Source organism: Lepus europaeus, chromosome 9, assembly GCF_033115175.1.
Source record: "Lepus europaeus isolate LE1 chromosome 9, mLepTim1.pri, whole genome shotgun sequence".
Classification (NCBI taxonomy): domain Eukaryota; kingdom Metazoa; phylum Chordata; class Mammalia; order Lagomorpha; family Leporidae; genus Lepus; species Lepus europaeus.
Genome location: NC_084835.1, coordinates 63,118,864 through 63,146,080, shown reverse-complemented (window position 1 = coordinate 63,146,080; position 27,217 = coordinate 63,118,864). Strand labels below are relative to the sequence as shown.

Below are 27,217 nucleotides of genomic sequence, written 5' to 3'. Positions count from 1 at the left end.
TTCCATTTTTGTCCAATTGCCAACTGCAATCATACCCCTTAAAAATAAATGAGAACACTGCTTCCCCCAAAAATAAACTCCATCTTTACAGACAGCATATACTTTTAAAAGCAACACTAATAATCTGAACCAAAAATTTAGCAAGAATGCTATTTCAGTACAAAGAACAGCGAGAAATATAACAGCTCAAGGCATAAACAAACTAATGACTGTTGTTCTTTAGATAATTTCTAAATGGCCCTTTCAAAAAAATTAAGAGTACGCAATGATTTCTCACCTAACCCTTTGCTTCCTTGATCTTTCTCCCACTCATACCTATCTTCCCATTCTCCAAACAATACCTTGTGGTGCAGTTCAACTTGAGAAAGGAGAGTCTGGTTCATTCATCAGGCAAAGTTAGAGCCGGCGAGATGCTTCAGACCGTGTGGTTCTGCCTGCCCCACCCTTGCTTCTTTGAGCCATAGTGATGTCACAGCACCAGGCAGGGCAGTGACTTCACTGCTCCAGTCCTGGTCTCTGAGCACATAATTCTTTGCAGGCAGGGCACATCAAATGCCAGCAGAAGCCTCCAGGAGCCCAGAGTGTCTGAAGAATTTCCAACAAATTAGCAGCTAGCTAGCCTTTTGAAAGAAATGGATGCAGCAATTGCACCATTAAGGGTCTCTCTAAATGAAGTGGCACTAAAGATAAATTTAATTCATTCTTTTCAATGGCGGGTCTATATTCCATAATAAAGCTGACATTCAAAGAGGCAAACTCTGATGGAGTACTTGGAAGAGATGATACAAATTAGGGATGGCCCACATGGAAGACTTAAGAAACCTCTCTCCATCATACGTAAACTCTCACAGAAACGCGTTTATTTTTCAGTCTACTCTTGGAGTTCTGTTTTACTGGCAGGACATGAATTCCAGTTTGTGGAATTCAGCACTAGCTTAAAAGATGAATGTGCATTCTACGATATGGGGGGAAAACCACCAGAACTGCCAAATCTCTGCTAGCTAACCCCACGTGGAGTAAAACCAGAGCAGATTCACAAGATGGGTGCCACCTCACATCTCTCAGGCCAGGGGTGGTCGCTGCTTTTCCACCCAGGAGGCCTCTTAATGCGTTTGACCTACCTGTTTTTTTTTAAAAAGCAACGTGTATGTAAAATTGCATCTGATCCAGTAAAAAAGAAAGACTAATGTCACATTTCAACACAAGTCAAGTCAGCCAAAGTCCAAACAAAAACTACCTTTAACCTAAATTGCATTCATGCAGAATGACATTAAAAACCATTTTTTAAAGTTAAATGTACATATTTCACTGAGACCTCACTTTTGAACCATATAGCTCCTCAATCTTTCGCCTAAAAGGGATTTAGAAATTAGTAACCACTCTTCTTTTTATTGATAAATCATTCGCAAAACACGTTCTGTTTTGCAAACATTATTCGCCTTTATGCAGTAGCTTGTGTATCTGATACACTGGTTTTCTAAACAATCTGAAGATCGGAACCCACACAAGACAGTACTGAACAGTCACCTTTTATTTTCATTAACAGCTTAGAAATTAACAGTCAGATTCTCCAATTTAGAGTTTACTTCCTCTCAAACTCAGTTCTCCCAAGTGCTGAAAGTTTAATATCAAAGCTAACCTGAGATGCTTAAAATCAATCCTCTTTGAAACAAGGCACGAACCAGTCCCCAGAGTGACTCAAGACCCGTGCACTCCCTTTTCTTAATAGGGTCTTCTACTTAATTTGCTGCAACTGCTGCTCTGTCCATGTCCCAGATAAACATGGAGTTTTAGCATTTTCGTTTCTTTGAGACTTCATAAAGACCAACGTAAAATTCGAAAGGAGTGCTACCAAATGCTGTGAGGACCCCTTTGCCACCAGCGCACCTGGCCACCTCGGAGAGCCCAGAGGCGGACTAAATCAGCACACACAGGATATCTGCAAAAGCAATTCTGCAAGGCTACAGTAAAAAAGCTGAAACACCAACTTAACACGTAATGGAAGCACTGCATTAGCAGGGCTGCTTGGCCCTCACCGGATTGCCCAGCCCAGCCAACACACGTAATTGATACCACATGTTTTCTTTATCATTCTATTTGTTCTGCAACAATCTCTTCCCAACTTTAACCCTGAGCTGCAACTGGAGAAGAAGAACAATCTAGAAAACTTTCCACCCGTAAATACAGAATAGCAAAGAACGCTCCCACCGCAAAGGACCACAGTTAACAATTTACTAGGTAACCACACCCACCGCATTGCAGAAGCCATGAACTTGGCGCAGGGGGAGGAAAGGGGAAAGGGGAAGGGGGAAAAGTAGGGCAAGAGGAAACCCGAGGAAGCAAGCCCCTGAGGCAGCAAGCAGGAGGTAGGGGCCAGGAACCCCTCGCCCGGAACTGGCTGAGACCCCCCCCAACTCCAGGGGTCCCGAGCCCCGGCTGCCCCACCCCCACCGCCGCAGCGCCGCCCTCGCAGCCCCGCGGGCGCCAGGTGAGCAGCTGCGTGCGGGGCCCTGGCCCGGGCAGCCACCCCAGGCGCCCCCGGCCTGCCCGCGCTCCCGCGCTGGAGTTCCCGCAGGGAGAAGGCCGGGGGCCCAGGGGGGCCCACAGGTGCCCAGGCCCGGAGCAGCCGCGTTCGGAGCCCCGCCGCTGGCTGGGGGACACTGCCCTAGTTCGGGGAAGGAGGCAAGTTACATAAAAGCGGCTGAGCCCTGTGCTTTGTGCCGAGCGCACCTTCCCGGCCCCGCGTCGCGCCCGCCCGCGCCTGCACCCGGGATGAGCCAGTATCGCAGCGGCGCGCGGGGGTGCCGGCCCCCGACCCCGGGCGGCGCCGCAGTGTCGTCCCCAGCCCTCCGCACCTCTCCGAGGGGAGGGGCCGGCCCGCTTCGCCCGCGCCCCCAGCCCGGGGGGTAACTTAAAACATGGCGTCCCGACTGGGGGATCTGCGCAAACTGGCGGAGCAGGGACATAGGGACCGAGTCGCCCCTCTCGGCCAGGGCTCCGGTGGAGGCCCCCAGGCCGGAGGCCGGGGCTCAGGCTCGGCGCGCCGACCCAGGCGATGCTGCAGCGCGGCGGGTGGAGCGGGGACGTACCCCAGCGCGGGGCGCAGAGCGCGGCGCACCGGCTCGCTCCGGTCCGGCTCGGGGGTCCTCGCGGGCAGGTGGGGAGCCGGGCTGGGCCGCGCGCGGAGCGCTGAGCCCCCACGACTCGGGCGGCCGCGCTGCGCCGCGCCGCGCCGCGCCGGAGCCACACGTCAGCGGCACAGCCCCGCGCGTCTGGTCCCGGGCCTCGGGCTCGTCCTCCGCACCTCGGAAACCGGAGACCCCCTGGAATCCCCCCAACTCCGGGAGGCAGAAAAGTTACCTGGGGTCGGCCGGGAGGCCGGGCGCGCCGCGGCGTGGGGACGAGGCTGGGGCTCGCGTCCTGCTCGGCGGTGCGCAGGAGACTCGGGCGTGGGGAGGAAGCCGCAGCCCAGGGCTGCTCGCCGCGGCTCCCCCCGCCCCCCTTTGCAGGAGACTCGGCGGAGCTGCGGCGGGGCCCACGCCCAGACACGGTGCGAAGAAAGCCGACCTCGCCGCGACTTCCCTCCAGGCGCGGGGGAGGGGGCCGCCGCAGTACTTCAGGACAGTTAGCCTGGAACAGCCGCCTCGTCCTGGCGCAGGGTCAGGCCCCGGGGACAACGCCTCGAGATGGTTGCCAAGAGCGTTAGCCTTCGGATTTGCACTTAGATGAATGCGGGGCCTTTCCCTCCCGCTGCTGTCCCCTCCCTGACACCAGCTAGAAAAAGGACGGGTGTGTGTGTGTGTGTGTGTGCGCGCGCGCATCTGACCTTCAGGTGCGTGAGTGAGAGGTTCAGAGACTGCAGTATTTTCTTTAGAAAGAGAAATAAAATCAAACAAGCAGCATCTTGCGCGGGGTGATGCTCAAGAAATGTTCCGGTAATAGAGAAGACTTGAATGAAAGGTGGCTCCCCAGAGGTTTCAGGTCTCGGCCACTCAGCTACCCCTCCTCCCCACTGTCTACAGAGCTTTGCCCCGAACAAGGAGGAGGAGGCGGCTCACACTGGGCATCTCACCATACTTAGGCTCTGACCAAGGAACCAAAGCACATTGATTCCGAAGTTTTAAGACCCTCTCCACATCACCCAGGCACCCTTCCAGGGCGCTCATTCAGACCAAGATGGGCTCACAGGAATATTGCATTTCCTACTGGATGCAGAGGGTGTGAGGCAGAATAAACGTTGTGGCAGAGATGAGCCGCCCTGCTGGGTAAGTGAAGCCTGGGAGCCGGAAGTCCAGGCCTGGGTTTCTGGGGTAGGGAGAACTGCATAGCAACGGAGGAGGATACAGCGTTGGAGTACCTTGGAAGGGTTTTGTTGGCGTTTATGGGTAAAAAGGTTGAAAATGCACCGTTCCTATGTTGCACTAGAGTCAAGGGGCCTGTGTTCTATAGAAAATGTGCAGCTGTGAAAACTGTGTAGCAAGGAAGTGTGACTTGAGTCATGCATGAGGAAAATAATCTGGTGACAGAGCAAAGACTAGACTAGATGGGCAAGCACGGGGTTGCTTGCAGGAGGAGACCTAGGCCCTGCTCCAAGGGTCAGAGGGAATGGGGACCTGGACTGTCTTTCAAGTGACAGATCGGGGTGACAGTTCAATGAGGGGATATGTTACCTATATAAATTTCCTATTAGGACATCTCCCACGGGAGGATTAGAGACATAAAATTCATGGAAAATAGAATTACAGTAGAAGTCTATTTTTATGCTAAAATTTTAAGTGTATTTTGATTTAAATTTTAAATCAAGTTCATGGAAAATGTGTAATATGAAAAAACTATGCATGGATAGCAATTTTTTTTGCACAAAGAGGTGTGTGGCCTAGTGGTGAAGATGCTGGTTAGGATGCCCATGTCTCATACCAGAGCCCCTGGGTTCCATTTCCAGCACCAGCTCCTGCCTCCCTTGGAGGCAGTGGTGATGGCTCAAGTAATTGGGTTCCAGCTACCCACATGGGAGACCTGGATCAAGTTTCCAGGGAAGCCCAGGCTTTTGTGGGCATTTAGGCAGTGAACCAGCATATGGGAACTCTGTCTCTCAATTAAAAAAAATGTTCAAAGCATTTTTGCATCAAAATAAACATCTTTTTCAGTTACCCTCATACACATATCACATATGCACATTTCAGGCTGTGTGTTGCATGTCAGATCTGTGAATGGAGAAGGCATTCGTTTTCTTTTTGTGTGCCCACTAAAGCACTCTCCTTTGAACTGGACTTGAACAAACAATATTGTTTACAATAAACACTAAATGGGCATTATCATTTGAGAAACAGATGGTTTCATATTTTCACTCATTTTACTGCCATATTTTTGCTATGTTTTTAATGGAAAGCAAACTGTTTTCTCCATGACTCATGAATCTTAATCTTTGTGGCAATGAAAATCAGCAATAATGTATAAATGACTGTTTTCAGGGAAAAAATGTTAGAATACTAAGCATTACTTTTTAGAAGCTAGAAATACCTAATTCTGGTACTATTCCATGAATTCAAAAGTTAAAAGTAAAACCCATGCTGCTATGTATTTTAGCAGTAAATCTTGGAAGCAATGACTATGAACCCTTTGGGGGCTTCACCAAGACTCCCTGCTGCTGTTTTTGTTTTTCCTAGCACATATAATGGAGAGAAACAAGTCTTGAACAGGGCATGGCTCCCGCAGTCTTCCCTTGCATCTCTGCAATGATGCCCTGTTCCTTCCACCTTGCTAACATCAGGCAGGAGCCGCTCTTAGCCATCTCTGTCTCCCCACAGTGCCTCACTGGGAACATTGCAAGCCAAGCCCTGAACATTTTTTACTAAACCAGGGAAAGGACAGTGAATAATAAACTGAGCCGTTGCTTTACTTTGAGAGTTCTGTTTCCTCCTATATGAAATGAGGGACTACACGTCTAAAATTCCTTATGATTCGATATTATTAGGAATGCATAACATTAAAAGACACATGGCATCTTACTGTGTGCTGAGTGAAAGCAGTAAGGAAAAATCTGCTATGGAACTCTCCTCTGTGGATGGAGAAGGAAAGGAACAAAGTGGAAGGCCACACAGTTGGGTCTGCTTGCTTGCTTAGACGTTTAACTTCTCTCTGTATTATCCCTCTCATTACCAAAAAAAAAGCCACTATACCTCCCCACCTAACCCCCCCCCCCACCTCCCAAAGAATCCTTTATTCTCATCAGAGTAAAACCCCTTGGGGACACTTTTTCAATAGATTACAGAAAAGCAGATCTTGAGCCCAGCAGCTGCCTTTCACACACAGTCCCAAGGGCTACTGCAATTTGGCATGAACTCTCTGCTTTCCAGATCCCGAATTCACTGTGTTCACACAGTGCTACGTGGAATGTTATGCAGATGCTGAAATCATCCATGAAAAGTGGGGGAAGATTCCAGGACCCCAACCTATACCACTACTCACTCTACAACACTCATCTTACTTGCTGGCTTCCTGCAATTGCTCTACTGTATTGCAGGCCCACAGGCCACCCAGAATTCTAGCCAGGGTACAGAGAAAAGGACACGTCTTAGTTCAGGGAAAGTATGCATATGCATTACCAAAGTGACAGCATTCCCCCATGAACCTCCATCCAGCCACAGCACCAGTTCAGTACTGACTCATTGGTACTAACGGGTACTCTGCCACCTGCAGTGATTACTTTAAGATGATGGCAAAGGCGGGGACCGAACTTGCAGGTTGTATTGACAGCTGTATCAGCTTCTTGGAGAAGACTCCAGGAAGAAAGATCGGGAATCCAACTGGTGAACCATCTTAACTTTGCCCCCAAACATGAGGGCTGAAGGGATACTAAAGCTTGACCAAACCCTACGAAAATGCTGCTGCAATAGGCATTCCCACTCATCCATCCTCATTTGTTCAGTGTGTGCAGCTGCCTTAGTAAAATGTTAACCACTCTTGCAGTAACTGGTTGGGACTTATTTTATGCTCGGAATAATGTCAGACACCTGAATTGCATATCAAATTTTTGCAATCAGGACGTAGAATCACAGCCACAGCATTACTGAGGACCACAAAGAAGAGAAATACAGGGACGAATGCATAATTCAGAAGCAACAAGCTCATTCTTTGGAAATCAGAATTCGTTTAAGAGTTTCTAAGTTCTAACAATAGAGTTAAGTTTACAGCTCATTAAGGCATTCAGATGCTCTCTTCATTCTGGGTTTGTATACATCATTTCAGAGGGCTGTGCAGGGCACAGATGCAAAACAAAGCAAAAAAAATAAGTACGAATGCAAATTGAAATGTACAAAAATGTCTACATGTAAGGGGGGCAGGTTTTTTTAAATTAAAAAATTATTTGAAAGAGTTAGAACACTTCCATCTACTGGATCACTCCCCAGATGGCTGCAATGGCCAAGTCTGGGCCAGGCAGAAGCCAGGAGCCTGGAACTCCATCCAGATCTCCCATGTGGGTGGCAGGGGCCCTGGTACTTTTGTCATCATCTGCTGCCTTCCCAGACACATTAGTAGGGAGCCGGATTAGAGGTAGAGCAATGGGGACTTGGAACTGGGGCTTACAGAGGATGCTAGTATAGCAGGTGGAGGCTTCACCAGCTGTCTCACCGCTGGCCCCAAGGGAGGGCAGATCTAGACATGCTAATATACCATTTTAAAAGTTCCTATTCATCTGATGTCTGTATGTTCATGCTTTCTATGTATACTCATAAAAAAATCAGCCATCCAGGCAGGTCCAATACATAGTAGGTAAGTTTCTTTGTAGTAAAACATCCTTATGAATTTTTTCTACTTTTCCCATGTCTAGTAAATTTTAGAAATGAGCCTCAGCACTTTTAAGTAGAGTAATTTTCAACATAAAATTGTAAGATATATTCCAATATCTGGTTTTTTATAAAGTTTAAATGTTCTGTAATTCTCTTCTCCCTTAAGTAATAATAAAAATCTGTTACAGATGTTCTCCCCTTGGGGATTTTATGTACAATATAAACAATGGTAAAATGTAAATGGGAAATGTAAAGAATGGTATTGGTCATCTGTGATATTGTTAAATTCAACTCCCAAATAAAAACAGAAATCTATTAACAATGTTTTCTACTTTGGAATTCTACATATAGGATGAGATATAAAGAATGAAATTGGTAATCCATAATATCATGTTGAATGCCCGTGTAGATGCTCACTATTGAATCATGCCAAGACACTTAACATTTTAATTATTTTCCCCCAAAAGACATAGAATAAATGCCAGCAAGCCTTTTTGTCACCTATAACATTGTAAATAATCCTAACCAGCTATTCTAGTGTATTCCAACAGCTGTCAACAAGAATTAACTATGGAGGGAAAAATGGATAATACAACACTGTCTGAAGTCTGGCTTCTTAACGTGGTGCTAGCTCCAGGCTTACATTCCCCTCTTTAGGGGAACAGGTTCTAGTTGACTTTATAAGCTAAGAAACCTATGGAAGTAATTATTGCAGGGGTAAAAATGTCAGCTTTGCTTGCTCCTTGGCTTCCTGAAGTCCAGCACTTGTTTTTTGTCCCTTTCCCCACTGACATGTGTCCTTCAACAGTGTTAAGTCCCAGCTGAAAATGTGATTCTGCTGTGGTCCACAGCTTCCAGAGCACTCTGGGAATCAATGAAAACATCATCTAGAATGTCTGTGTCCCTTGGAATACATTTGTTTAAAAGGTCAACCCATTTGAAAACAAGCCTGGGCTTTTACCCGTCTCCTGCTCAGGATGTTTAATAAGGATTTGTCTGCATGCTCCAGGCTGATCCATTTGCAGAGGCTATAAACCTGAGAAGGACACCAGAGTTTCTAAATCGCGTTGTCTTTGAGCAGTTTCCTAAGTATTATGTCCTGTATCAGTAATAATCTTAGAAAGTGACAAATGTGTGTATCATGCCATTTAGATCAGAATCAGTCCAAGTGCGTGTTAATCATGCAAATTTCTAGGCAGGTATCTGGCCTGACAGTTAAGATGTCTGCATGCCAAATCAGAGTGCTGCAGCACCTAACTCCACCTTCCTGCCCTGGGAAATAGCACTGATGGCTCAAGCAGTTTGATCGCTGCCACCCACATAGGAGACCAGGATTGGGTTCCCAGATCCTGGCTTCAGCCTGACCTAGCTTCAGCCATTGTAGACATTTGAATAATGAACCAGTGAATGGGAGATCTCTGCTTATGTCTCAATGTCTCCAAACAAATAAAATATAAATAGAAAAAACCCACACAAGTTTCTGAATCCAGTCCCAGCTAAGCAAATCAGAAGCACCAAAGTGGGATCCAGAGGCAGGCATTTTTAACAAGCTCCACAGGAGGTTATCGGTCATGCTACATCCTGAGAGCCACTGATGGAGGTGACCAGTCTAAAACAACAATCCCATGGGTGACAACACTCGAATGCTTTGTAGAAGTTGGACCAGGGACAAGCAGTGGGGGAACAGCCCCACTCCGGCAGAGGTGAGCTGGCCAGAAGAGAGCCTACAGGACAACTGCCAGTTCACATTTTGCAGGAATTATTGCTTGGACCCTGTCATCAAATACCTCAGTCTGCAACTGCAGTTCATTAGCAGTGAGTATAGTAATAAATAACAATGACAGATTGTTCTGTTCCCAATTCCAGCAGTAATTGGATTAGATGCCCATTTATTGAAGATTGCAGTAACACTACAACCCTGACCTTAATTTCTAAGTACACAAAACATCTTTACAAAGTTGCCAAGGGATGTTTCATTACAATGGGAAATAGAGGACTAATGGCTGGCAGTTGAGATCTGACTACCCTAGACCCAGGAAATAGAGACTTTAAATTATTAAGACCTTTGGATATAACATACCTAGGCAAACAGGAATTCCCTGTGCTGATTAGTGAAAACTAGAACCAAGTTAAATAAAGAAATTGACTAGAGGCTACGTCTTTCTACCCTTAAGCACAAAATAAGGCATTTCCTTTCTTAAGCACAACATAAGGCATTTCCTTTCAGTAAAACAGTATTATTAATCCCATTAAATTAATATGTTGTTAATTTTATAGTATGGGTCTTGTTTATTATCAATCTGTGGGGCTGTTATTTATTTATTTATTTGAAAGGCCCAGTGACACACACACACACACAGAAAAAGAGTAATCTTCCATCTGCTGGTTCACTCCCCAAATGGCTACAATAGCCAGGAGCCAGGAACTCCATCCTGGTCCCTGATGTGGGTAGCATCTTCTGTTGCCTTCCCAGACACGATAGCAGGGAGCTGGATTAGAAGTGGAGCTGCAGGGGCCGGCACTGTGGCATAGCAGGTAAAGCCATCACCTGCAATGCCAGCATATCATATGAGCACTGGTTCGAGTCCTAGCTACTCCATTTCTGATCCAGCTCTCAGCTATGGCCTAGGAAAGTGGTAGAAGATAGCCCAAGCCATTGGGCCCCTGCACCTGTGTGGGAGACAGGAAGAAGCTCCTGGCTCTGGGCTTTGTATTTGCCCAACTCCGGCTATTGTGGTCATCTGAGGAGTGAACCAGTGGGTGAAGGACCTCTCTCTCTCTCTGCAGCACTGCCATTCCAATAAATAAATCTTAAAAAAAAAAAGGTGAAGCTGTAGAGACTCAACTGGTGCTCCAGTATGGGATGCCAGTGTCAGAAGTGGCAACTAAACCCACAACACCAGTTCTTTGGCTTTATAGTTGATGAACTACAAAGCATGAGAAACTTGTGTTGTTTTACATCAGTATATATGTAAGACAACACAGGATGGGATGTCATAAATATTTTCTTTATTTTCTTTGTTAAAGGAATGTGAAAGAATAAGATGTCAGCTTAATACAATCGGATAGCCATTCTAATATGGACCAGGCTGCTTTATGAGCAGTGAGTGAATGAACTCCAGCTAGAGTGTGATGCCAGATGACATCTGTCAATAATATCCCAGAAGATATCCCTCTATGAGGAGGGGTACCTGGGCAAGTACATCTATAAAGTTCTGTCCAATTCTTAGATGAAATTGTTTTCCAACCGTTTCCAACAGCTCAGGAACTGGAGCTAGCTCACAATTCTATCCTGTTTGTGCCAACAACTCAGATATTGACTTCAAGAAGATGCATGGTTGCCCCTCAGGACCTGTGAGGGATCAGTTCTAGGAAGTCCCACAGACACCGAATCCCATAGAGGCTCAAGTGAAGTGCCTTACATAAAATGGTGGAGTATCTGCATGGAACCCTGGCACATCCTCCTGATAACCTCACAGTTATTTCGAGATTGCTTATAATACTAATGCTATATAAATAGTTGCATACTGTATTGCTTAGAGAATAATGACAAGAAAAAATGGCTGTGCATGTTCAATACAAAGGCAATTTTTAATTTTTTTAGAATATTTTCACTGCATCGTTGGCTGAATCCACAGATGTGGCACCTACAGAAATAGAGAGCCAACTGGACCCATTAGTGTATTCACATGGTTTTTGAAAACCACAAAACTTCTATTACAGTTTGTGATTAATTTGGCATTGGTTTGCTGCTTTTTCTCCATAAACTCAGTGGTGGTTTCTACTACCTCTTCCCCTTCCATCTTCTCTTATCCATCACCTCTAATCTGCTTATGCTACCATCTCTCATCAGACCATTCCTTGCCTCTGAGTCAGCCTTCACTGAGTTACCTTAAGTGACTGGACATATAATGTTCTTCTGAGTTGAGAGATAAGTATTCTGAATAAGAAGGCTTTTTCTGAATTTTTCTGAGATGTCCCAATGCCCATATCCAAATTATTCCACTGTTTAACAAAACATGTTATAGCCTCATGAATGCCACTAGGGCTTGAGGGCCCAAGTACCAGATTGTGTCTTAAAAATTATTGTGTGGAGGTCAGCACTGTGGCTCAGCGTGTTAACGCCCTGGCCTGAAGTACCAGCATCCCATATGGGTGCCGGTTTGAGACCCGGCTGCTCCACTTCCCGTCCAGCTCTCTGCTATGGCCTGGGAAAGCAGTGGAAGATGGCCCAAGTCCTTGGACCCCTGCACCCACGTGGGAGATCTGGAAGAATCTCCTGGCTCCTGGCTTCGGATCGGCACAGCTCCAGCCATTGCAGCCATCTGGGGAGTGAACCATTGGATGGAAGACCTCTCTCTGCCTCTCTTCTCTCTGTGTGACTCTGACTTTCAAATAAATAAATAAACCTTTAAAAAAAATCATCATGTGGCCTTGCACAGTTATGCTTCTCATGGTATCAATATCCATAGAAATATTCCTTCCTTTCTCTGTATTATAGTGGAACAGTGCTTCCCAACCATAGATGCACATTAGAAGAATCACTTGGAGGAACTTGCAAACAACTACAACTGAACTCAGTTATTATGGCTAGGCCACAGGTATGTGTGGATTATACATTTCTCTCTAGTTTGTGTACATTTGAGCCATTTCATAATTAATTAAAAGTTTACCTTAAAATGTTAAAATACTAAAGGTTAAATTGTGTCCTAAACCAGTAAGATCAGAACCTGTCAGGAATGGGACCCAGGCATCACTATTTTTTAACATTATCTATGAAATTTGGATGTGTAGGCAGCACTGAGAACCAGGAAAAAAGATTACAGAAGAAAAATCGAATGTTAAGAATTTGTCATAAAACATTTTGTCAAAGAGATATCTGCTTTCCCATGTTTATTACAACACTGTTCACAACAGCTAAGACATGGGATCAACCAAGATGTCCATCAGCAGATGAATGGGTAAAGAAAATGTGGTGTATATGCACAATGGAATGTTATTAAGCCATAACACAGATGAAATCCTGTCATTTGTGGCAGCAAGAATGGAACTGGTGGACATCATGTTAGGTGAAATAAGCCATAACTGAAATACAAAGGTCTCACTCATGTGGAAGCTAAAAACGCTGACCCCGTAGAAGCTGAGAGAACAGTGGTCACCGAGGCTGGCAAGGGGAATGAGAGGAGGACAGAGAGAGGTTAGATAATGGAGACTAAAACACAGTTCAAGAGGAAGAATTGCTTCTGGTGTTCTATGGCACAGTAGGATGAATAAGATCCACAACAATGTATGTTGTGTGTTTCAGAACAATCGAACAGCCTAAAAGGTTCCAAATACATGAAACTGATAAGTAAGGAGACAGAGTGCTAATTACCCTGACTTGATCATTATACACTGTGTACATTGATCAAGTTAGCATACCATAACCTATGAATATGTACAGGTATTATGTCTACTCTAAAGAATCCCAAAGAAAGTAAAAAATGTCTCATAAGAAGGATACCATAAAAAGAAATATTAATGGCAAGGCTACTTTCATATTTTTAAGAAATTACCTGACACAGGAGCCACTGACTTCAGCATACTTGTGCCCCTTTCTGTGAGCAAGTCGTGTTTGCACCCACGCTGGATTTGTCTGGCAGTGCCTGCCATCAGAGTTGATACTCACACTCTGGGAAGCCTACTACTGTAGCTGTCTGCCCATTTCAGAGGAATGTGTCAATAAATTGCTGGCATATTTCACAACAGGCATAAAGAGCTCCGAACACACTAAATATCATGACTAGAATATCAACAACTCTTCAAACACCCAAAGAAAAAAATAAATATTACTCATGGTTCTATTCCAAGTTTCTATGTGATATGGAGAAGATATACACAAGCACTTGTGATTATCTTAGGTGATAAATAACGGAAGATTCCAGCATGTATTTTGTGATGAAACAGATAGAAGCTTTAAAGGTTCTGTAAGTAACTGTGTCCAAATAAATATACACCTGAGCATCTTGTGAATGAGAGGTTTTCTCCCTAAGAGGCATTGGCTTATTGAATTATGGTACCCAGCCCAGCAATCTCAATTGTCACATGGGTGATAAAATGTACTGGGTGTGGCCAGTGTCATGGCACTGCTTAAGCTGCCACTTGTGACACTGGAATCCCACACTGGAGCACCAGTTCAAGTCCCAGCTGCTCTGCTTCCAATCCAGATTGCCTTTATTGTGCCTGGGAAGGCAGAGGGAAAGCAGAGGATTGCCCAAGTAGTTGGGCCCCTGCCATCCATTTGGGAAACTTGGATGAAGTTCCTGGCTCCCAGCTTTGCCCTGGCCCAGACCTGGCTGTTGCAGCCATTTGGGCAGTGAACCAGTGGACGGAAGATCTCTCTCTCCCCCTCTCTATTGCCCTACCTTTCAAATAATTAAATAAATCTTAATAAACAAATAAAATTTACTGAGCATCTACTCTGTGCAAAGGAGTGTTTAAAAGCTACTGTTCTACAAGGATAACTCTTTTCATCATCACAAGAACCTTGTGAGGTGGATTTTGTTACTACTCTTATTTTACAGAAAGGCAATTCATGGGCCGGCACCGCGGCTCACTTGGCAAATCCTCTGCCTGCGGCACTGGCACCCTGGGTTCTAGTCCCGGTCGGGGTGCCAGATTCTGTCCCGGTTGCTCCTCTTCCAGTCCAGCTCTCTGCTGTGGCCCAGGAAAGCAGTGGAGGATGGTCCAAGTGCTTGGGCCCTGCACCCGCATGGGAGACCAGGAGGAAGCACTTGGCTCCTGGCTTCGGATCGGTGCAGCGCGCAGGCCGCAGCAACCATTTGAGGGGTGAACCAATGGAAAAAGGAAGACCTTTCTCTCTGTCTCCCTCTCTCTGTCTAACTCTGCCTGTCAAAAAAGAAAGAAAGAAAGAAAGAAAGAGAGGGAGAGAGAGAGAGAGAGAGAGAGAGAGAGAGAGAAAGAGAGAAAGAGAGAAAGAGAGAAAGAGAGAAAGAGAGAAAGAGAGAAAGAGAGAAAGAGAGAAAGAAAGAAAGAAAGAAAGAAAGAAAGAAAGAAAGAAAGAAAGAAAGAAAGAAAGAAAGAAAGAAAGAAAGAGCAAGCAGGCAGGCAGTTGATGCAGAGTGGGTTTAAAGTGGGTTTATCAGGTGCTTCAAGTTCCATAGCATTGACTGGGAGAGCCAGGTACAAATTCAAGGAGCACCAACTTCCAAACTAGACTCACAAGATTTCCAAGTGCACGGTCAAAGTAAACAAAACACACACACATATTTGGTTAAATCTTCATGAGCTTGCCAATGTTTGATTATTTTTTTAACTTCAAAAACAGCAGTTTGACAGTGCAATAATAGACAGCCATGAGAACACAGCAGTAGTTATGAAAGAAGAGAAGCAGAGAAGGAAGGACCATTTCTCCTGCTATGGATGCATGCTAGAGAACAGGAAACATTCTCTGAAATAAGTCTCTAAGAATACTGGGAGCAGGGCCAGCACTGTGGTGCAGCAGGTAAAGCCGCTGCCTGCAGTGCTGGCATCCCACATGGGCACTGGTTTGAGTCCTGGCTGCTCCACTTCTGATCCAGCTCTCTGCTATGGCCTGGGAAAGCAGTAGAAGATGGCCCAAGTCCTTGGGCCCCTGCACCCACATGGGAGCCCCAGAAGACTCTCCTGGCTCTGGATCAGCCCAGGTCTGGCTATTGCAGCCATCTGGGGAGTGAACCAGCAGATGGAGGACTTCTCTCTTTTTCTGCCTCTGCCTCTCTGTAACTCTACCTTTCAAATAAATAAATAAATCTTAAAAAAAAAAAAAGAACAGAGAGTGTTCGTAGTCTAAGAAGCCACTGAAAGAACTCATGGCAAGTGCTAACAAAATGTTAGGTCAAGTTCTATTTACCATCTACTGTGTTCATGCTAAGTTTTAAGTATGCATGAGGGAACTTCAAAAAGCCCATGGGAAATGAAATGAAAAGATAAGTGCTCTTCAGCACAAAAACATTGGAAATCCATGCATACTTCCCATCAACTTTTTAAAAAATATTTATTTATTTATTTGAAAGGCAGAAATAGAAGAAAAGAGAGATCGATCTTCCATCTGCTGTCTCATTCCCCAAATGCTGGGGCTTGGGCCAGGCCAAAGCCAGGATCCAGGAGCTTCTGTGTCTCCCACAAGGGTGGAGGGGTCCAAGTACTTGGGCCATCTTCTGCCCAGGCCATAGCAGAGAACTAGATCAGAAGTGGAGTAGCCAGGACTTAAACCTGTGTCCATATGGGATGCTGACACTGCAGGTGGACGCTTAACCTATACCACAGCGCCAGCCTCTCCCCATCAGCTTTTTTAAGACCCCTCTTGTGCATGGATTTCAAAGTGTTTTGCTCCAAAATAAATGTATCTTTTCATGCCATTTCCCCCACACTTTTTGAAGCACCCATATGTAGCCTCTATTCCTCACCGTTCTCTGAGGTAGGAATGACTACTATACACATTTCACAGGTGATAAAACTGAGGCGACTGAGGAGCTGAACAGCATATCCCAGGCCACCCGTCTGAAACAAAGTGCAGCCAGGCAATTTTATTTTGGAACCTGTGCTCCTAACCACAGGGCTAAGTTGCCACTCCAGGTTTACATCTGTCTCTCAGAATTTCCTCTACGGAAAAGGGAGTATTAAATTCAAAAGGCTGTGCTCCAAGGGGAATCCTAGCAGAGACGTGTCGATTTTAGCAAGAAAAGCACTCCACTACCATTTAAGAGTGTGAGAAAAGGGCCGAAAGAGAACGATCTCAGTTGTTGGTAAATCCAGTTGGCTCTGCCTTCAGAATGTATCCAGCATCTTGCTACTACCACGCCTTCAGTGGGCACCCCAGGGCACATCCTCACCATCTCTCCTCTGGGTTCCTGTGAGACCTCAGCACATTTGTCTCTATGTCACCCTAGGGCCCTGATATCCTTCTCCAAACAGAAGGTGGCGCAAGCCTGGTAGAATATAAGTCATGTCAGTCACTCACTGGTTCAAAGCCTCCAAAGCCCTCCAGGACTTACAATCTGCCCTGATTCACCTCCTTTCTGACCACTTCTCCCATCCCCGTTCCCGTCCCAGCTGGCTCCTTCAGCCTCCCTGCAGTTCCTGAAACACATCGAACACACTCCCACCTTGGCCTTCTGTATCAGTTGGTCTCTCTGAGATGCTACTGCTCTCATCTTCAAGTTCATGCTCAGATGTCACCTGTTTATGCCTATCCTATACACCTTAAACATATGCAATTAAAAAGTATTGTGACTGGGCAATCCCAGCACCCCTGCCACCTTGCCCTAATCTACTCTTTTTTCTTATCAATTAGCATCACATCATTTCTTTCTTTACTGTGTTTGCTGCCTGTCTCCCATCATTCTAGATCTAAGTCCCACAAAAATGAGGTGTTGGCCTCCTATTCACAGGCACACAAAAGGGTGCCTGGCAGAGGGAAAGTGTTCAGCACATTGAGTGACAGAATGAAGAAAGCCATGGGAATTATAAAATATGTGTGATTAAAGGGATGGAAAGTCTAGAACTGAAGAGTTAGGTTGTCCAGGACTGGGCAAAAGAAGGAGATTCAGAAGGAGGAGTTAAATATAAGAGGAAATGGTGAGTATATGGTAAAAATGTGTACACAGTTCTGTGTGACATTGAGGAGCCCCTCCTAATTTGCAGGGGATATGTTCTAAGACATTCTCCCTCCCCCTGCCTCCATGCAGTGGGCGCCGAGAACCATGGATGGAACTGAACCCTATATGGTCTACATTGTTTCCTATATAAACATACCTATGATAAAGTATAATTTAAAATGTAGGTAGAGTAAGGTATTAACAACCACAAATAATAAAATACAACTGTAAGAATACACTGTCAAAAAATTATGTGAACACAGCCTCTGTCAGAATACCTTACTGTGCTGTACTCATCCCTCCCCTTCTTGTCAATGGCGATTTTCAGAAAGCAAAACTGCAGGTGGAGAGGCCACTGCTCTAAGCTGGTTCTATCCAGTGATGGAACTTAAGTGGGCAAAACCTCCCAACCACCTTAATAGGCTCCTCATCTTCACTCCCAAGCCAACCTAGAGGATACCAGTGTGGCTCGTCATCCACTGCCTACCCAGAGACTAGACCAAAGAATAGCCCAGGGCCACTTCTTAATATCAGAAGCCGGCGCTGTGGCATAGTACATTAAATCCTCTGCCTGCAGTGCTAGCATCCCATATGGGGGCCAGTTCTAGTCCTGGCTGCCCTTCATCCGATCCAGCTCTTGGCTATTGCCTGGGAAAGCAGTAGAAGATGGCCCAAGCACTTGGGCCCCTGCACACACATGGGAGACCCGGAATAAGGTCCTGGTTCCTGGCTTTGGATCGGCTCAGCTCCAACCTTTGTGGTCATTGAATGAACCAGTGGATGGAAGACCTTTCTCTTTGTCTCTCCTTCTCACTGTCTGTAACTTTACCTCTCAAATAAATAAATCTTAAAAATCAGCATCAGAGAGATGTGACAAGCACTTATTATCTCAGGAAAAAAACAAAAAATGTAATAGATCCAAGTACAGTCCTCCTTACTTGAATGCACAAACCATGGAAATGACCACAGCAGTGGAAAATGTCAGACCGTCCGAGGCAGATATGTTCAGGCTAATGTTATTTTTCATGTCAATGGTTGCCATGGTGATATCTATAAAGATTAAGCAATGATCAAACAGCAAGGACTTTTAAGAGGGGCTGTTGAAGGAAAAGAAGTCACAAGCCACCCTTTGTCCTCGCAAATCACACTCATCCCACTTGCTCCCATGAAATGGCTCACTTCTTTTGATAGCGCTTAGCAAGCCCACAAAAGATGAATTTTAGATTCGATCGTTCCCAGCTTGAAGCCTGTGCTGTCTTTCCATTAGGTCTGCATTAAAGTTGTGTTCAGTGGTGCATGGTGCCCTCTTAAATACCGCCAGAGTTTCCTTAATCTCTCTCTGATCCCCAGCCTCTTCTTCCACCAGGGCACCCATGTTAGAGCCTCCCATGCCCCCATCATCCTCTGGAGGGGACATCCATGTGTAGTGACCATGCCTTCTACATGCAACCACTACACTTCAAACACATGCTAGGAGAAAGTGGATCAGTTAAGTTATGCCTTAACAAATCCCTCCTTCCCCACTGCTAGGATATAAGTTCTTTTTCATTATTAATTTATTTACTTTTGTTTTTTAGTAACTTGGGAGGCATAGAGACAGAGAGAAATAGAGACAGGGATAGAAAGATCTCCCATCCACCAGTTCACTCCCCAAATGCCCTCACTGGCTGGGGCTGGGCCAGGTCAAAAAGTGGGAGCCAGGAACTCAATCCAGACCTCCTACCTGGGTGGTAGGGATCCAGCCACCCAAACCAGCACTTACTGCCATGCCACCAAGGTACACATCAGCAAGAAATTGGAACTGGGAATACAGCTGGAACTCAAACCAGGCAATTGGATATGGGATGTGGACATCTCAAGTGGAGTTCTAATCACTGCACCAAACAGCTGCCCTAGAATGGAGTTCACTGAGGGCAGCGAGTCTTTCTCACTCATATTTGTATTCTTCAGTACAAAAAAGACATAGTAACCCTAAACGAACTGAAATCTATCCTAGCACAAAGGGCTAGAGAGCTCAGTGAGTGACATCTCTAATCCTCAGTCATGCAAGTTACCCTCCCTAATCTTCTGCATCTGTTACAAAGCCCTTTGCATTACACCTTAAATCATCTTTGAGGTCTATCCCCACCTCTCCTCCAAACTGCAACGATCTCTCCTCTGGTTTCCAATCCAGTTCTCTCCATGAATGAGTGCTCTGAGACACAGAGGTGACGCTGCCACCCCTGCCTGGGGCATCCCATCCCAGTGTTACCAGGGTGAAGACAACACCCTCCAACACAGCCTTACTGTTCAGTGTTTCCTTCCTCCTCACTGGCAGCCTGGCCCCCTTTCCATTCCTCTTTTTCATTGTCCCTAGTTAGTGGCAGGCATTTTGCCCAGCAGTTAAGCTACCACTTGGGACATCCATATCCCATACTGGAATGCCCAGATTTGAGCCTCAGTTCCACTCTTCATTCCAGCTTCCTGCTAATGTACACCATGGTAGGGAGCTGGTAATAGCTCAATACTTAAGTCTCTGCTACCCACGTGGGAGACCCAGGTCCAGAAGGAGTCCCCAGCTTTCGGCTTTGACTTGGCCCCAGCCCTGGCTATTGTGGACATTTGGGGAGCAAACTGGTGAATGGAAAAGCTCTCCCTTTCTCCTTTCTGTCTCTCTTTGCCTTTCAAAACAAACAAGCAAGCAAACAAACAAATAATTTTTAAAAACAAAAAGGATTTTTTTTTTAAATCCCTAACTAGGTCACACACCCTTGGGATATGCTCCAGTAGCACCGGTCTCTCTGCTTTTCCATGGACACTGTAGCACCTGTGCACTTGTGAGTGTGACTCTGATATACCAGTATCTCCCTTCAATAGTGCAAGTCCCAATGGGGCACTTATGTCACTTCTGCTTGCCACTGGGTCCTCTGCCTGCACACCTCTAGCATGTGGGAGGCACTCCATAATGAGTGTTTAAAATGAGCAAACATTGTTGGACTTGGCATTGTTGGGAAGAGGTGTTAGCCTGCACAGTTGGTAGCCAAGGGCTCCCTACTTTTGCTAGACACAAAGGAAAACTCAAACAAATAGACCAAAAATCAACAAGGCTTTTCAGATCTCAGGCATTTAAGAGAGGCTCACAATGGAGACTCAAATATTTATCCATATCATCGGCAAACATAGACTGAGTACTGGCTCTAGAGAGGGGATGAGACAGAGCTGCTGACCCCCTTTCATCTGGGAACCCAGACCCTGCTGTTTCTTTTGTGGTACAGCCTGAGTAGGAGCACTTGGTGATGAAATGCAGCCACTAGAGGAGCAAGAATGACTCAACTAGGCTGGGGTTCCCAGGAGCCACCGTTGGACTTCCATACTGTCTCCCACTGCTGCCTGGATGCCAGTGATAAATCCTGCTAGGCAAGTTGGGGGAAAAAGAGACATTTGCTCTGTGATCTGTGATGGGCAGAGGGAACCTGAGACAGACAGTGGGTTTCTCTGTCTGCCCATGGGCCAGTGTGGAGGACAGAGCAGAAGGCTTGGCGTCCCCAGACCTGGCCTTCTGCCCACTCCTCCCCTTGTCCGCACATTGATATTGGTTTAGGCTGCATTGCCTCATCCCTTCTATGTTCTCATTCCTAAACCTGCTTCAAGGACCATGGAGAGGATTAAAGGAAACAATTCATGGAGAAAGCACTTAGCTCTAACTGCCTTGGAATGCCACAGAATGGTATGTCGCACCATTGTCACATATTGAAGGCTGCTCACACTAAGACCACTGGGCCACTGCCCCTCCATCAGGGCAGCCAGAGGATTTTGAGTTTTCCATTTCCTGCCTCTCACCTCTGTGCACCCAGGGAAGCAAATGAGCAGAGAAGCCCATGGAGGCCCAGCTCCTCTGACCGAGTGAAGGAGGGCAGCTCTTATGCCACGGGAGGTGCTGGAAGGAGATCCACTTGAGAGGGGAGCTAGAAGATGCAGCCAGGAGCAGACCGGCTCCCAGGCCAGGCCTACTGATTCACTTAGGTTGTGTGATGAGAAGGCGGAAGGGCAGAGAATCCCATCTGCTCAAAGACAACAGGGCTCCTACCAGTAAGCCTGTAGACACACACGAGGGCTCTTCAGAAAGCCTGTAGAAAGTGAAAGATGAGTTCATTTTGGTTCAGAAACAAATTTGAAATCCATGCACTGGTAGGGAGTCTGAAAAGTTCATGGAAAGTATTATCAAAACTCTATGCATGAATTTCAAACATTTTTGGCATCAAAATAAACATCTTTCAATTCCATTTTTCTGTGAACTTTGTGAAGTGCCCTCCAAATCAACATGTGTGTTTTTCCTAATTTTTTCCCCCAGTCTTGTAACCATTGCTCAAAGTATTTTTGAAGCACTTATCTGAGCTGTTCTTTCAGGAACCCATGCCATATTATTTTGGAATTGCTTTAAAAACTGTAAATACTCATCTTTTTGAAGCCTGTGTTTTTGTTGTTGATGTTGTTCTTTAAGGAGCCAAAATGATTTGGTAGCAGGATCATGAATGAGGGGGTCCAGTGGGGTCACAGCCACTGAGCATCAAAAGAAAACCACTAAACATGCAAGCAACCCAACAAAAAAGACCCTGCATTTTAACTATAAACAAACTCAACTAAGTTTTTAGAATAGTTTAAAGTGCTGGTTTGGAAAGGAGTTCAAACACTAGCTCAGACCAATTTTGAGTAACCGAACTCTCTCTACTCATAACAACTGTCATTTATTGAACATTTATTATGTGTCAAGCATTTTGTAGGAGCTTTATATACATTCTGTCACTTACAATCAGAAATGCCCTAATCTACTGCTCTACACCCATCCTACAGATGAGAGGTTAGGTGACTTGCCCAAGGCCACAACCAGGTAAGTGATAGAACTGCACTTACATGAATGTGGGTACTTGGATATCGGCTTCCTCTCCAACACTAGCAATCATTTGAGTGTGTGCACACTGATATATTCATTACAAAAACAATCATTTTATAGTTGAACTTCTTGTAATCAATGCAAAGAGAGAACACTGCAGTAGACATGCAGGATTATTGGAGACTGGGCCAAACCACTAATGACACAGCTTTTGCAAATGCGCAAACATCCTCAATACCAGAGGAACAACTTTAAGATCCTTTAAAATAAGAAGCAGAAATGAGCTTAATAAAAACCTGGAAATGGGGCTGGCATTGGGGTGCACAGGGTTAAGCCTCCATCTGTGATGCCAGCATCCCATATCAGAGCTCAAATTCAAGTCCCATCCTGTTCCACTTCTGATTCAGCTTTCTGCTAATGCGCCTGGGAAAGCATGAGGATGGCCCAAGTGCTTGGGCCCCCGCACCCACATGGGAGACCCAGATGGAGTTCCAGGCTTCTCCTTAGGCCTGACTCAGCCCTGGCCATTGGTTCAACAAATGGAAAATCAATCAATTTCTCTCTCTCCCTCTTCCCTCTCTCTTTCGTTGTCTCTCCCCATCTCTCTGTCATTCTGCCTTTCAAGATAAATAAATACATCTTAAAAAGAAACCCAGGACAGCTGGTGTTGTGGCGCACAGGGTGAAGCCACTGCCTGCAATGCTGGCATCGCATATCAGAGCACTAGTTTGAGTCCTGGCTGCTCTAGTTCCAATACAGCTCCCTGCTAATGTGCCTGGGAAAACAGCAGAAGATGGCCCAAGTGCTTGGCCCCCTGCCACCCACATGGGAATCCTGGAGGGAATTCTGGGCTCCAGGCTTTAGCCCAGCCCAGCCATAGTCCTTGTGGCTTCTGGGGAGTGAACCAGCAAATGGAAGATATTTCTCTGCCTCTCTGTCTCTCTTTTTCTTTCTCTTTCTCCCCCCGTTCAAATAAATGAATAAATCTTTTTTTCAAAAAAAAAAAAAAAAAAAAAAAACCTGGAAATGAGTGACAGAAAATGACTTTTGGATCCAGACACTGGATCCAGACACCATAATACTTTTATGGAGAGCTTTATTTTTTTGTGGAAAATCATTATCTATGTAAATTGATTTAACTGTATTGAAGCTGCATAGTCTGGGTGTGAATTGCTGAGATGGGGTAGTCAGAGCTGATCTGGAACCTAGCTCTGGAAATTAAAGTCTGTGTAGGGAATGACTTAACCTTGAAGACCTCAGTCCTCATGGCAAAATGGGGTTGACCACATTACCCTCTTCATGAGGTTGCTTGACAAAACCAAATACGTCAAGCTCTCCTAACTGTGCTAAGATATCATAATAAGAATATACTCATGTAAGTAAGTTGTCGTTAATACTTGTATATAAATGCATTGCTTTAATTCTTCCTACGAGTCATTATCTGGAAGAGACATAACAGGAAATATATTCATATTCTACAAGTATACTTGGTCTTTGACAGTGGAGATGCAATTCAATTAGACTACATCAAATATGAGTTTTCTGAACATTAAGAGCATTTTCCTTGCCAATATTACACAGTGTCTGAAATTAATTAAATGAAAATTGCTAAAGTGAAAAGTTTTCAGGATCTTTTTTATAGAAACCCTCAGAAAAAGAGAATAATTTGGCGTGCACTCCTTGGGAAGATGAATGAACACTTTTTTCCCCTGTAGAGGACTTTGTGATCTTCAAAATATTTGGCTATAGTTTTACTTTGACAAAGTTGAGGCAGCTACAGTTGCTCCAAAGTTGCAGACCAAGAAAATAGATGACACCATTTCTTTCTGCAAAGGAATGTTCTTATATCATCAAGTCTGGACTTACTAAAAACCCTATTTACAAATGAATGAAGATGGAAAATTTCCCCATCTGGAACACTAATTTTATGCCAAGACAAAGACAAAGTGATGGGTACGGTAAAGTGTTGACCTTAACTCCAGAAAAATCCTTGTTTCTGCCCCCACCTTTCAGCACCAGAGAAATGGTGTGAACATCCAGCTAACTCAGCAGCCACCACGGATAGGATCCTGAAGGCAAAACTGCCTGACCGTGATGCAAAGAATGGCCACTGGGGCAACTGAAGTACCACACTTTATCCGTACTTCAAGCATGTCACGGATTAAATAGACTATGGTCCAATTACCTGGGATACCACGCATGAAAACAGACTTTCTTTCTTTTTTTTTTTTTTCTTTTTCTTTTTTGACAGGCAGAGTGGACAGTGAGAGAGAGACAGAGAGAAAGGTCTTCCTTTTTGCCGTTGGTTCACCCTCCAATGGCCGCCGCGGTAGGCGCGCTGCGGCCGGCGCACCGCGCTGATCCGATGGCAGGAGCCAGGTGCTTCTCCTGGTCTCCCATGGGGTGCAGGGCCCAAGGACTTGAGCCATCCTCCACTGCACTCCCTGGCCACAGCAGAGAGCTGGCCTGGAAGAGGGGCAACCGGGACAGGATCAGTGCCCTGACCGGGACTAGAACCCGGTGTGCCGGCGCCGCAAGGCGGAGGATTAGCCTAGTGAGCCGCGGCGCCGGCCGAAAACAGACTTTCCAAGGGGAAATGTCTTCAGAGTTTAAAATAATCCATCTCCTAATGAACTTACGGGGGTGAGTATTTATAAAGTCATGCTTATTTGGTGTAATTGTAACCCTCCTGGAGCTCCTATCAATCAGGCAACATTTACTTGGCTACCTCTGTATGAAACCTATTAATGAAAAAATTATTGATGGGTTAATTACTATCTCAGATTTTTTGAGCATGATTTAAATAAAATATTTTTCACCTACCACAAAATTGACAATTTCTCTAGTAAGATCAGAGAAAATTCATTGTACCGCCTCTATATTATGACCCTTATCTATTATATTTCAGATGTTACCTTTGTATGCACCGTGTAGCAGGAGCATGCTGCTTAGCCTACTTCTAAGTCATTGGGTTTTTTAAATCTTATTTTGATCTTTATCCAGATGTGAAAATGGATCTACCTCCATCCACTGACCTTGCCCAGTGTGCCCTTTCCCAGTATTTCCTTGCTCTGTAAGTCTTCTCAGAATCCCGTTTGCTAGATTAGGTTTTATTGCAGTTCTGACTTTAAAAAAATGCAGAAAGTAATTTAAAGTGTTTGTATAAAAGGTGATATAAAAATGGAAATAGCACAAGAGGCTGATTAAAGCTAAACCTAAAATTAGATGGGTTCCCTTGATTAATGGCATAGCAACCTTCTGATGAGTGATGGATAGAGAACAGCCAAGGCGACACTAATTGAGATGCACAAACTTTAAGAGGGGGGAACTCTCATCCTTAGCTTAAAGTTAATTTTTAAGAAAAAGCTCCTTCCAAGATACCTATAGAAAGACTAAATGATTTTGGCAGAACAATCAACTTGATAAGAGCAACTTTTTACTTTTAACTTTTTCAAACTCAATTCACTCTGCAGGATGAGACAACTGTCACTGAACTCAGCCGAAGCCTCGGGACAAGTACAAGTTCACCTCAATGGGGGAATTAAGCATGTGGATCCTAAAAACTCTGGAGAACACGGCAGGATGCCCGCCTTACCATTCTGCACACCATCCCAAAAATCTACATTTGTTCAGGTACATTGATCAGGAAAAGGAACATTTGCACATTTATGGAATGGAAATTAAACGGCAAGCAATGTTATGTGACTGGAATGTTACATTCCATACTTTCCATAGTAATTTCCAAGGCTTTATACTGGGGGGAGAACAAAGAATTTATTATCTTTTGTGGTTTTTCTTATGGCCACACAAAGAATCCTTCATGAGAACTGCCAAACTGCTAAAAGATTAGTAATAGACTGCGGGAGACATCCAACCAGAAATTTTAATTTTCTGGTATGGCACATAGTTATAATTAATTTTTCAAATTTGCTTCATTTGCTGTGCAGCCTATAGTACCAGGAAGTGGGGAAATGCTTAAAAAGGGGGTTGGGGGAGGCGGATATAAAAGAGAGCAGAACCAATCTAAAAGACTCCCTAATGGCCAAGGATGGACAATTTGGCTAAAAATATAACAAGGATATTATTGGATTATAACCCCAAGAATCCTCACAGTAAATACCTCTTGAGTCCATATGGCTATAAATAGATGACTCAATAAAGAAATAAAAAAAGAAAGAAGAGGGAAAATTCTTCTTTACAGAAGAATTCCAATTAATAAATGTAGGACAAGTGAAGGAAATAGAAAAATGACCTTAAGAAAACCACAGTGATCATTGCTAAAGGAAGACCCACTAATGAATGCTACAATTAGTGAGTATAAGTTGCATAGTTTCAGAGTATCTTCCCCTCAAATACTTCTCCGTTGCCATGGGAAATGTGTCCATAGTATAGAAATGCAGCAGATAGCACCTTAACCAAGTGGTCAAAGTCAACGCCATCAGTAAATAGATACATAGATACCATGTGCTCCCAGGACATGCGTACAAGAGGTCTTTCCAAAAATTCATAACTGCAATCTAATCATGGAAAAACATGATAAATCCAAATTAAGGGACGTCTATGAAATACCTTAATGAGTTATTCTTAAAAATTGTCAAGGTCATGAAAGACAAAGACTGGGGAACTGCCATACCAGGAGACCAAGACATCCTAAAGAGTCAACTAAGGTGCAAGGTGAGGTCTCTGGTTGGACCCTGGAACAGCGAAAGGACATCCGTGGAAAAATAAATCAGAATACAATCTGGATGAGGGGACTTCAAAAGGCAAAGTTTATTTTGTGTGCAAAGTTTTGTTTGCAATCCTTGCATAGGAAGGGTCTTCCAAAAGCTCATGGAAAACGTGTGTTATGAAACATTATGCATGAAACATTGAGCATTATTTCACAATGCTTTTGCTCCATGATTAGAGACATCTGAGTA

General features: G+C 44.8%; 1 protein-coding gene across 9 annotated transcripts in view; it reads right to left on the bottom strand.

Moving 5' to 3' along the window:
- EPB41L3 (erythrocyte membrane protein band 4.1 like 3) overlaps nucleotides 1-27,217 on the bottom strand; it is a 277,490-nt gene that overhangs the window by 165,263 nt on the left and 85,010 nt on the right. For 3 of the 9 annotated variants that reach the window (XM_062201383.1, XM_062201387.1, XM_062201384.1), the window contains exon 1: nucleotides 3,361-3,412. The exons of 1 other annotated variant lie outside the window; for it this stretch is intronic. The gene's annotated coding sequence lies outside the window, so the exon portion shown is untranslated. Of the gene's footprint in view, nucleotides 1-3,360; nucleotides 3,414-27,217 lie in introns of those variants that run through there. 5 more of the 9 variants (XM_062201385.1, XM_062201386.1, XM_062201388.1 and 2 more) reach the window with 3 other exon arrangements.